Source organism: Macrosteles quadrilineatus, unplaced genomic scaffold (assembly GCF_028750875.1).
Source record: "Macrosteles quadrilineatus isolate MER2022 unplaced genomic scaffold, UCM_ALF_1.0 Scaffold_3__2_contigs__length_128488019, whole genome shotgun sequence".
Classification (NCBI taxonomy): domain Eukaryota; kingdom Metazoa; phylum Arthropoda; class Insecta; order Hemiptera; family Cicadellidae; genus Macrosteles; species Macrosteles quadrilineatus.
The window spans coordinates 60,224,657-60,237,061 of record NW_026542596.1 but is presented as its reverse complement, the minus strand read 5'-3'; positions in this window follow the sequence as shown (position 1 = coordinate 60,237,061).

The window sequence follows — 12,405 nt, the reverse complement described above, 5'->3', positions numbered from 1 at the left end:
AATCGACTCGGAACACTGCAGTTCCTGATTTAATTAAGGGTATTATTAAAAAGTACTCGTGCAGTAATCAATTAAACAGGGTAACGAATTGAAGGATAGATACAACTAGACTATAAGGACGCAAAATACGCGTAGGTACAACTAGACGTAGGGACTACTAGACGGAGGGACCACTAGTCGTAGAGACTACTAGTCGTAGGGACTACTAGTCGTAGGGACAACTGGTCGCATCCGTACAAGCTAGGTGATACTACTTGTCGGTGGGATACACGTCTAGTTGTACCTACGTCTACTTGTACCTACGTCTAGTTGTACCTCCTAAAAATCTACAGGTACAACTAGTCGGGTGAGCCACCGTCTACTTGTACCTACGTCTAGTTGTACCTACGACTAGTTGTCCCTAGGCCTCGAGGTACAAGTAGACGGAGGGACAACGAGACGGAGGGACAACGAGACGCGGTCCCGATAGTGTTATCGGTTGGCCTCATCCTTGTTGTACACTTCGTTATTTAGATTGGGAATGCGAGGGTAGGAATAAAAACACAATTTTGGAAATAGCATGATGCATGATGTTGTCCATGAAAATACCTCATCTAAATGTAATTTTAATTCGAATTTAAATTAAGTATTGTTTTCTTTGATTTTTTAGTTTAAGTATTTAGCTTTATTAAGAAAAGGATTGTCAAACATCACAGAGAACAGGTGTCTTTTTTATGTGAGCTAGGCGGATTTAATGTTTATTTTTAGATTATTATAATTTATTCTACTGACCACACAACTTGTTAAAGTGGTCAGTTATATTTCCAATATTATAAATGTTCATACATTGTTAATTTTTGATGGAAATAAAATCATTTATTCATTCATTCATATCCTATTGAATGAATAAATGAACAAATATTAATTTCCATCTAAAATAAAATATACAATTCGTGTGTTTTTTTTTGTAAAATATTAATAGCTTAGTATAAATTAAAGAAATTGGCCGGGAGTGATCAACATACATCAAGAAATCAGCAAACTACAACCGTTTACTTATTCTCCGTTAGAATAACATGGGGATTTTACATTTAATTTTTTTTTTGGGATTTCTACGTAACCGATAACCGCACGAAAACAATAAATATATGGAAACCCTTGGGGCCTCCTAATCCCTCAGGTGTCACGGCTGTTTGAACGGAGTATATTTGTTTTGTAAGGTCTTTAAAAACGGTTTGAAGAGAAATTGAGAAATTTTGTGTTTTTAGGAAAAAATATTAGAAACATAAATTTTTACCCCATAAACCCGGGAGACGGACAACGGACCAGATCTTTGTTTGGGTTGATCCCCTGATTTATGGTCTGAGGGTAGTTGTCACCGGAGGAGGGGTGGGGAATCGAGAATTCTGAATCTCACCGGTTGCGTTAACTTTTTTTCAAAGATTTCGCTTAGAATGCGATTACTTCTTAACTGTACATCTTTTGTTAGCATTTATAATTTTATGATCAGAATTATTTTCGATTAGGAAACCTTTATTCGAATTTTTCATTATCAGCAAGTTTGGTTGGTTTGGTTAGGTTATGATAGTTTAATTTTATAATAAAAAAATTAAAAATTGAATTTTAGGCATTTGTAATTTTATTTTATGAACAGAACTATTTTTTTTATTAGTAAACCCTCATTCGATTTTTAATATCAGCCAGTTTGGTCAGTTCGGTTAGGTTATGATAGTTAAATTAAATTAAATTAAAATTTAACCTATAAATACAAACGATACGTTTTGACAGCGACGGTGATAGAGCTAACAATTTGCAGCGAACAGTTCGGCTATGCACGGTATGATAAGCGTTCGACACCAACCTAGAACTGACAGGTCAACCGACCTTGATTAAGAGGATTACAGCCTCGGTCAAGTGCCTACACCCCATAAACCCTCCCCCCTCCCAAAAGCCCCGTTACCATGGTCCTATCATACTGGTTCATGAACTCATTCAAGGTTATCCCGCCTAACATCCTCAAGCCAAATTTCACCAAAATCGGATAAAAAGTTATCACGTTCACACACACACACACACCCACACACATAATATGTCGCCATTTTGGCGTTTTATGACTGTCAGCGAATTTCCCTATAGGAAATTCATATACCATTTTGAACGGATTGTGTTTTTGGCCTCTGGGGACATCAAAATGAAAAAGTAAATCGGTCCCGGGCCTAGGTCTTACCGTGCCACCACGGAAATAGCTACTTCCCTATAGGGAAATTCGCTGACAGTCATAACAAATTCATAGTCACAGGTTTGCTACTCAAGCTAAAATGACTAGTGTAATTTGAATTTTGTTTGTAAATAATTCATAGAGTTCATTATAACATGCATTTAAATACTAAATCTTTAGCAAGGCCAGGCGTATTGTTAAGCTACAACATACGCAACCATAGCAACACAACATATGCTAGCAAAACCATTGCTTGTTTGTGGTTTTATATTATGTATTTTGCTGGTTTTTGTAATGCAACAATTAAAATACAATTGGCTTTGATGTAAATAAACGATTGAACAGTAAAGACGGATTTGTCAGCAGTCTGTAAATTTTCAAGATATTTCTGAAGATATGAGTCGGGAATAGTGAAATATTTATTCATTTATTAAAAAACTTTATTTTGGAAAATGAATAAACCAATTGTATTGATTAAACTATGTATTTTTAAATGTTTTGATACGTTAGATAGTAACCAGGTTCTATTATGACCTCTAATTTAAAGTATGTTTAAAATGGGAACCAGCTTGAATCGATTTAGGTTAGGAGTGTTGTACACCAAAGTTATAATAATTACAACCACTCACCCACCCACCATGATCAATAAAGGACAAAATTATCTACTACAATACTTGGTTAAACAATAGATTATTACAAAACGCTCAAGTATTGTTGTTCTACGGGTCACCATCGAAGTTGTACACAGGCAAGGCGTGCCTTATTTGGTACACAGGTATCCAAAGAATGGACGATTTGTTGTCTAACAAAAGATCGACGTTGGAGATTACTAGTAGGGAATAACCTACTAGTCTCAGTCAGAAACAAAAATATAATACCATTCATAAAATATTTAGTCATGTGACTTCACTTTTAAACCTAGCAAGGTTCAATGGAATCTTAATACTTTCTTATGAAATGGCGACCATACTAATTTAGGCATTTTAAGCCAAGTATGAATGGGGATGAGTGTAGGATGAGTGGCGCGATCTTGTTGTCTTGTTAGTGACTCCGACATATTCCTGAGACACACCTGTTAATTAATAGCCCATACAGCTAATGGCCAAGCTAATGGCAACTAAGGGACCTACAGTTTAGTGGAATCCGAACCACATTTTTGCCTTGGTATTAACTAATTTGTCTAATTATCAGGATAGTACTGCGGATCGTCGTAGTACTCACTAGTGCGGACGTTAATCCACACCAAGGAGTATTGCATACACAGTGCATGCCTATAAATATCCACAGTTCGTGGCCTTCTAGTAGGTGGATTACAGGACGACGTCTTAGTCAACATTTCAACGTAGGATACTGAAAAGACAAGGGCTCAAACTGTCCTTACAAATAAACTTAAAAACACCAATACACATATATGGCGTCAAAACACAGAATCAAAACAAGACCTGAACATTCCAGAAGAATAGTTGCATAATCATTGCGAAATTCAAATCGAGCAGGTTTTGCTGTGTTATCAAATTTCCAGACTAGTTCCACTTCCACTTCCGAGCCTGGACGAGTGTCCAGAGGCTGCGGAACTCCGCGACCGCACTTTCACTTCCCAGACTCGCGGGTCCTTGACCCAGAGACGCTCTTGGTACACAGGTCAGTGATGAACTGGGGTCTTGGGTATGGAAATTGGTCGTCAAGCCCAAGCCAGGTATGGGTGAGTTGCAGTCAGAGACAATGTCCTTGTTTACGTGTCATCCTAACTTGACCAAACCTATCCTTACCTAACCTAGTATATCCTAACCTAACCTATCATATCATAAACTAACCTAACCTAGTATATCCTAACCTAACGTAACCTATCATATCATAACCTAACCTAACCTAGTATATCCTAACCTAACCTAACCTTACATATCTTAACCTAACCTAACCTAACATATATTAATTTAACCTCTCCTAACCTAACCTAACCTAAAATATCCTAACCTAACCTAACAGAACCTACTCAATTATATCGTCAAAGAGGACTATCGGGTGGCTCCCTGGAGTAGTTGGCGCAATTCAGGAATACCCGACTACTTGACTCAGGTCAGTTGGCACAATTACCCGCCCTGGAAATTCTTCGTGCGCTGGGTTAACATCGTACCATTGTGTCAAATCAAATCATACACTATTTAAGTTTTATTTGAATTTGCCAACGAGTAAAAACAGGCTTGTCAGCAGGTACATACTTGTACAACTCCCGATATTTACTAATTCGCCCGATATTGTCAAGACTAATCTATCTTGCACACAAGCAACTGTAAGTTCACTTGGACAGTTTTGCGATAAAGTCAGCTCAGTGTCAAGTCCAGTGAGTGGTGTTAAGTCGAAGGCAGAGGGAACTTTTACAGCACTTATTAAATACAGTAGCTATTGGGGGAGTGCTTCAAGTACACAGGGTTAGCATACAAGCTACGTGTAAAAACGGGCTAGGGTGTACCTAACCTAACCTAACCTAACCTAACCTAACCTAACCTAACCTAACCTAACCTAACCTAACCTAACCTAACCTAACCTAACCTAACCTAACCTAACCTAACCTAACCTAACCTAACCTAACCTAACCTAACCTAACCTAACCTAACCTAACCTAACCTAACCTAGTATATCCTAACCTAACCTAACCTTACATATCTTAACCTAACCTAACCTAACATATATTAATTTAACCTCTCCTAACCTAACCTAACCTAAAATATCCTAACCTAACCTAACAGAACCTACTCAATTATATCGTCAAAGAGGACTATCGGGTGGCTCCCTGGAGTAGTTGGCGCAATTCAGGAATACCCGACTACTTGACTCAGGTCAGTTGGCACAATTACCCGCCCTGGAAATTCTTCGTGCGCTGGGTTAACATCGTACCATTGTGTCAAATCAAATCATACACTATTTAAGTTTTATTTGAATTTGCCAACGAGTAAAAACAGGCTTGTCAGCAGGTACATACTTGTACAACTCCCGATATTTACTAATTCGCCCGATATTGTCAAGACTAATCTATCTTGCACACAAGCAACTGTAAGTTCACTTGGACAGTTTTGCGATAAAGTCAGCTCAGTGTCAAGTCCAGTGAGTGGTGTTAAGTCGAAGGCAGAGGGAACTTTTACAGCACTTATTAAATACAGTAGCTATTGGGGGAGTGCTTCAAGTACACAGGGTTAGCATACAAGCTACGTGTAAAAACGGGCTAGGGTGTACCGGTAGCCCGTGCATTCGAGCCTTCACCAAACAGAATTTCAAAACGGTAGTATAGGCCGAAAAGGTTATTTTCGCCCCCACTCTAAATAAAAGTTTAACGATAAAAAATTAAAATTACTTTAAACTTTGAAAAACTGTGATAAAATTTGAAAATATACTTGTACTTTTACTTTCTACCCCTATACATAGTATATGGATCGATTTTCTCAAAAATGGCCCGAACGATGTTGTAGCCCTTTAAATTCTGAACAAAATGGGATGACTACCATTTCTGTAAAAATTATGGTTCAAAAGTTATTGTAAATTATGTTATTTTCCCATAAAAACCCCATAATATAACGAAAAATAGGAATTTAGGGAAAATCTGGTTTTGATTTAACTTAGTATGTTATAGTCCTTAAAAGTTTGAACATTTTTTCATTTTTTTACATTTTGAATTTTAATGGGGATTTTGCCATAAAACCCTATAAAATATCAGAAAAATCTGATTTTCTCGAAAATGGCCCGAACGATTTTCTTAAACATTTAGTATGTTATAATCCTTTAAATTCTGAACAAAATGGAACATGTCCCATTTCCGTAAAAATTACGGTTCAAAAGTTATTGTAACTTATGCTATTTTCCCATAAAAACCCATATAATAAAATAGATCGGATATTTTTAGAAAAGCTGGTTTTGACCAAAATTAATATGTTATGGTCCGTATAATTCTAAATAAATAATGCAACCCCCGTTACTGTAACAATTATGGTTCAAAAGTTATTGCAACTTTTGTGATTTTTTCTACAAAATTATCATAGAATTCTGCTTCTTTTTTTATCTTAATTCAACATCGAGGTCGCAAAATTTAGTGGATATGAACTCCACTCTTACCGCTTACCCATGATAAAGGTTGTTGACAAGCTTTAAGGAGAAAGTATGTGTCAGATTGCTGATACCATTTATTTTACATTAATATAAAATTTCCCGCGATTTTGAATTCAAATACCGGTATAGAAGTCTTTGTCTTGCACAAACACAAAGAGAAAATTTTGTTTTGCAAACGAAGTTCGTTGAGCAACTAAGGAGAAAGGTATATTTATCCATCTACCTTACTGAATGATGCTTTCTGAACAAATGAGGAGAAATAATCACTATAATCACTATGATTGTGTAAACATAACGTGTAGTTCTTCGCTGGTTATACTAAATTTTTAATTTGTTCATGTATTACGTTACATGCTTCATGCTTGAATTATGTTTGAAATTTAATTTTTTTCTCCTAATAAAAATGGCGGTTTTTAGCGGTCGCAATGAACTTCAGTTCCCAAAGTTTATGTCACAAAGTACTTTCGTGTCGTGTTGAAAATATTAATATTTTTTTTACAAAAGAGTTACGATATCTATCTATACTATAATATGAGTAACGTTTGCACACAATGATTTCGAAAACGGCTCCTATGATTTCTTCCAAATTGTTAGAAATATCTTAGTTTTAGGCTAAAAACAATAATCCATGCTAGGCTCTGTTCTGGGAAAATTCGTTTTTCGTTAAAAACTTCAAAACAAATTTTGATATTTTTAACATTATAGTCTTGGACTGTCAAATAGCAATGGCAGTTTTACTAAAATATAAAAAAATGATTGTAACATAAACGGCTTGTAACAAATCATCTACAGTACAGTAGAAAATTACAAAATACAGTACAAAGGAAAAGGAAATTCCTAAGAATAATATTGAGCATTGATTATATAATAAATTTGGGTTGTATGATGTCTTGCCAACCAAAAGAATAATTACGACTGTTCAAAAAAGTAAAGTTGTTTACCGCAAAACATTATACACTAATATTGAACCAAAAGTCTAGAGGAAAGCCAAGGACGTTTTGTAGTTTTGGACGATGCGCTACCGGAATTGATGCGTTGTTCCAAGATCCCGAAATTAGTTTAGATGTTCCACGATCCCAGTGACTAACGCAATAACGGTCAACAGGTGATAAAATCATGCATGAGTTTCAATATTGAAGTTTAATGTAGAACTTTTCAAAATAGATTGCTCGTCCACATGAAAAGTGTGTTAGGCAAATTAAATTCGAATGTCTACCGAAAATTAATTGACTTTACAGCTTAATTATTCGTAGAAAAACTTATAATATTCGTAGACTTATAGGGTTTTATTTTTTAACCTCTTAAACAAATCAAACGCCTCGAGCAATGCTCGGTCCCCAGGTACTAATCATAATATTATATTGAAGCTAAAAACGGCAACATTATTTTAGCAAGTGGTTACGTACAAGCACTGGAATGTTCTACAGTAGAGTAGATAGACTATTGCTTGTTGCCATGTACAAAGAGAAAGCATGTCTTCCACACCGCGGTGTTTGACCCAAGCCAAGTTTACACTCCAAACATCAAGTTTCTTATCGATGTATTCTTAAACGAGGTAGCCACCTGTTTTAACCCCCCTTATGATGTTGTATCCTGATTTGAAAATCATTTATTAAAGATACTACGACGACGACTAAAATCAGCTGTTGCAGCTGTTTCCCATTTCGTTCAACAATTAGATTTCCTAACCTAAAACGTGTCGTTTACTGTTTGAAAGACTGATTATTTCTATGCTTTATAGTAACTGTGGGGAAAATATAATGTTTAACACGAATGCAAAGTAACACTACATAGTTAAACAATAGTTATTTATTTATACACAATAGGTCATTTGTGGAAAGTTTCTCGAGTGCAGCAAAGAAGGCAGTTCGCACTCGCGTTACACATTATTCTTCATACAGTTATTAGAAACCATATAAATAATTAGTCTTTAAAACACTGTACAACACGTTTTTTGGTTAGGTTAAATCTAGTTAAATCCAACAATTTAACGAAATGGGAAACGCTGCACCAGCTGATCGTAGTGGTAACATCTTACGGATTACGTGCATAATAAAAGCACGCTGTTTTGTGTTGTTTGGTTGGAATACTGATGTGCACCAAAGTAAGGCTTTCTGTACTATAATCTGTGCAAGAAAGTCCACTTTGTAGGGTGGCTGTAGGAAAATAACTATTTTAGTAAACCGAGGCAATCACGTAATCCTATTTTCACCAGTTCGTAGAATGCAAAGTTTGAATGCATCACGTCTCCTTCACTCTTTTTGACGATGATTTAACACCAGTTGTAGTCGGTCAGTGGCAGAATGATGGTAGAGTTATCAGCTGATAAAATATAAAAAACGTTGCGCACAACAGCTCTACGTGGACCCGAGGGAAGATTGCAGAAAAGCAAAAACTGTTAAGATAACACATGACCTTGGACTCGACCTCTTATCGTACGTAATCATTGGCCAACCAGTCTTTTGAGACGTTGTGTTGGGTGTTTGAAAATAATGTTAGCAACGTCATAAATCACAATTTTTCTAAAGTCACCCAAAAAAATGGGCTTTCTTGCACATATCCTTACAGAAAGCATTACTGTACTTTGGCGCACAGTTTTTACTTTGGCGCACACCGGTATTCCAACCAAACAACACAAAACAGTGATTTTATTATGCACGTAATCCGTTGGCAACGCTTAAAGTTTCCCATTTCGTTAAAATTGGATTTAACCTAACCTAAAAACGTGTTGTACAGTGTTTGAAAGACTAATTATTTATATGATTTATAGTAACGGTAGGGAAAATATAATATTGTGTAACACGAGTGCAAACTGCCTTTGGTGCACTCGAGACACTTTCCACAGAAACATTTCTCTCGTGTCCCACATAAATATAAATAACTATTGAATTTGCCTTAGTGGCCGTTGATTTAGGATACAACATGTATTTCTCGTACTTTTGTAAAATATTAAGTCTTTTCAGATACGCTTGAAATTGATTCCCTCGTTTAAGGATAATTTAATGAGATTTTTAATCTTTGGTTACAAAACAAAGAATACGAATCAGATTGCAAATATATCGTTCTATTTTGTCGTATTAATTTAAAATCGTAAAATGTAAGGGAAAATTTGGGACATCAGTACACCCAAACAAAATCGGACAAAAAAACACATGAAATGTATCTTCAGTGAATCAATAAGTATTAGGAATATTAGAAATAAGCAAGGGAATATGATTAATCTAGCCACTGTTATACTGTACTATCTATCTATCTATTTAACTATACTATTAAAAATGGATGTGATGTCTGTCTGGGCACATTTTATATAAATATACATCTCTATCAATTTGAACGGATGGTGTTTTTGGCCTCTGGGGACCTCAAAACGAAACAGTAAATCGGTCCCGGGTCCAGGTCTTACCATGAGACCTACGGTAATAGTTTATTACCTATATGGGAAATTCGCTAATAAAGAGAAAGTGAAATCAAACACGAAACATAAGAACACCGTGTTTTATCATTGTAAAATCTTATCATCATCTCTGCCGAGGTGTTTTAATGTTTTCAACCTATTAAAAGCAAGACGCAGTAATTCAGTCACAAAACAACAATAAGCGATTGTGTACGTTTTCAATCAATACAGTGTGTAGTTTTCGTTGTAAAAGACCAGGTATGTAATCATATTGATGTAAGAAAAAGCTGCATGTCAACTACATTCAACTTCTAATGCACTTCACTGTAAAGATTTGCATTTCATAATCTATACATTATACTGTTGAGGTTATAATGTACGCTGGGTGATTAGAATGTCACCGTTTCGATACTATAAATAATCGCAGTAGATTTTTGATATGTTTATTCTGTGCTAGCTATTTTAATAGTTCAAAACTACTGTACTATACTTGGTTCCCAATATTTATGCAGTTTGAGGTTCCCCCACATTTTTTTTGTATTTAAATGTATGTATGTATGTATACATTTATATAAATTTTAAACACACTATTTGAACTGCAAGACGAGGTATGTTTTAGTTTGGTCTATACTAAGTATTTCAGGGGCTACAAAATGGAATTTAAGTCCTATAGTGAGATACTTCATGGCTATTCATATAAAAAGTACGATTTTATGAGTTGTAAAAATACACTCTTTCTCCCAATCAAAAAGAATATTATATTGAACATATATTACTATTATCCTAAAAAAAAACTTGTAAAACTGAGAGGTTCGGAAAAATATAATTTGTTATTAAACCCAAAGTTTGGCAACACTGGTATTACAAATTTATCCTAATTGGAGGTATTTCCCATGTGTATAATGTAAGATGGTTTAGGAATTCAAGGATATCACGTTCACCATTGAAACTTGGTTAGATATTTCCCCTAAAAATATATTTGTTTCGTCCTATAGGACACAGTGACCGAGAGGGTTAAAGATTTGTTGACGAGTTCATGAATAAAGTGTAAGCTATTATGACATTCTTCAATTATCTTTATCTTTTGTAAATACAAGATATCAGATGTTCCTAATCTTGTTATTGCTCTATTTAATTATTCAGCTGTTAGCAAACATTAAATTGTTGACAGCTCTTATTTCTGCTTTGAAAAAAATTATATATAAGCATATGGAGCTTAAAATAAATATATAATGTTTTCAAAGTTCGTGTAATGAAATAGTACGGTCACAATACTTTTTGGTGACGAATAAAATCTGAAATAATGAAATTTTTTACATGTTTAAATAATCTTAAAATATTACCCATTATCAATCATTAAGATGGGTACGCCACCTAGGTGCGTATTTTAAACCAAATACTGTATGAGTGAAGGAAGAGTGTAGAAGAGTTTAACAACAGTTTCAAATTTTTAACAATGTATTTATACAAACAGCTGATAATTGTAAATAAGCATAAAACAGCTGATTGACGTGGCTTACTAACAGGGGTTTTGCATAAGAGTTGGTATTGACATGATCACATTTTCTTAAAAATTAGTTTTCTCCCTTATTAATGAACCTATTTTCTTAATTTTTGTATCATAAGATGTGTAATTAGATTCTCTTTTAAACATTTGACAGTTGAAATTTTGCATATAGATTTGTTGGGTTATTTGCGTTTTAAACTTTTAAGACGCCACCATTGAAAATAATATATATTTTTTATTATTTAATTAGTTCTTAAGGTAATAAAGTCATAAACCAAATTTAATTTTTGTACAACAAGCCGTTCTTGAATTAAAAATGTTTTTGTAAAAAAAAAAAAAAAAAATGGCGGCTATACGAATTATTTTTGAGTTGTTGAAATTTAGAATATAATATTTTGACTTGTCTACGGTCCAGGAATTATACATGAAAAAGTTGGTAGAGATTTCCTGGACACTATTATTATTCACTATTTTTCTGGAGACAGCTGCTTTAAACTATTTGCAAATCTACATGAACTTAAGCTTTACAACGACACATTAGTTAACCAAATCAATCTAGTAGAACTGTAGATTTAGTTGTACAAAGTTAACCAAAAATATCTCTAACTCAGGATTTGCTCACCATTAACAATTCTGAGGTTTTTTTTATCAGTTTTGCAAACAACTTTTAAAAGGTGAGGACACCTACCAAAATGGAAGGTAATATTCAGAGAGAATAAAATTTCATAAAAATTTAAACTATGCATTTATTGAAAATTCGCAATAAAAGCAGCTAAACGTTGTCTCCAAATAACAAACGTTCAATTTATTTCTGATAGAAAACGTGCTGTTTAGTTTTTACCATAAGTCCTACTAAAAACAAACTTTCATAATTATTTGCGAATCCACACGAATAAAGCTTTCCAATGAAAATAAAAAAACTAATTAGAAAAAATAAAAATAAAATTAAAGCTTATTAATTAACAAAACCGGTCGAGTAGAACTGAAGATTTAGTTGTACAAAAAATTATGAGTTATAGTTAGTCCTCACGATTTCCATGGTTGTGTTTCCGAACATGCATTATTCTATTAAGAAGCTTATAATAATAAATAGTTAGAGCGTTATGATATTATTTTATTAGTGGGTCGAAAACATTCCAAGGCGGTGGGTCGCCACAACAAAACGTTTGGGAACCATAAAAACACACACAAAACAACAATGGTATATTA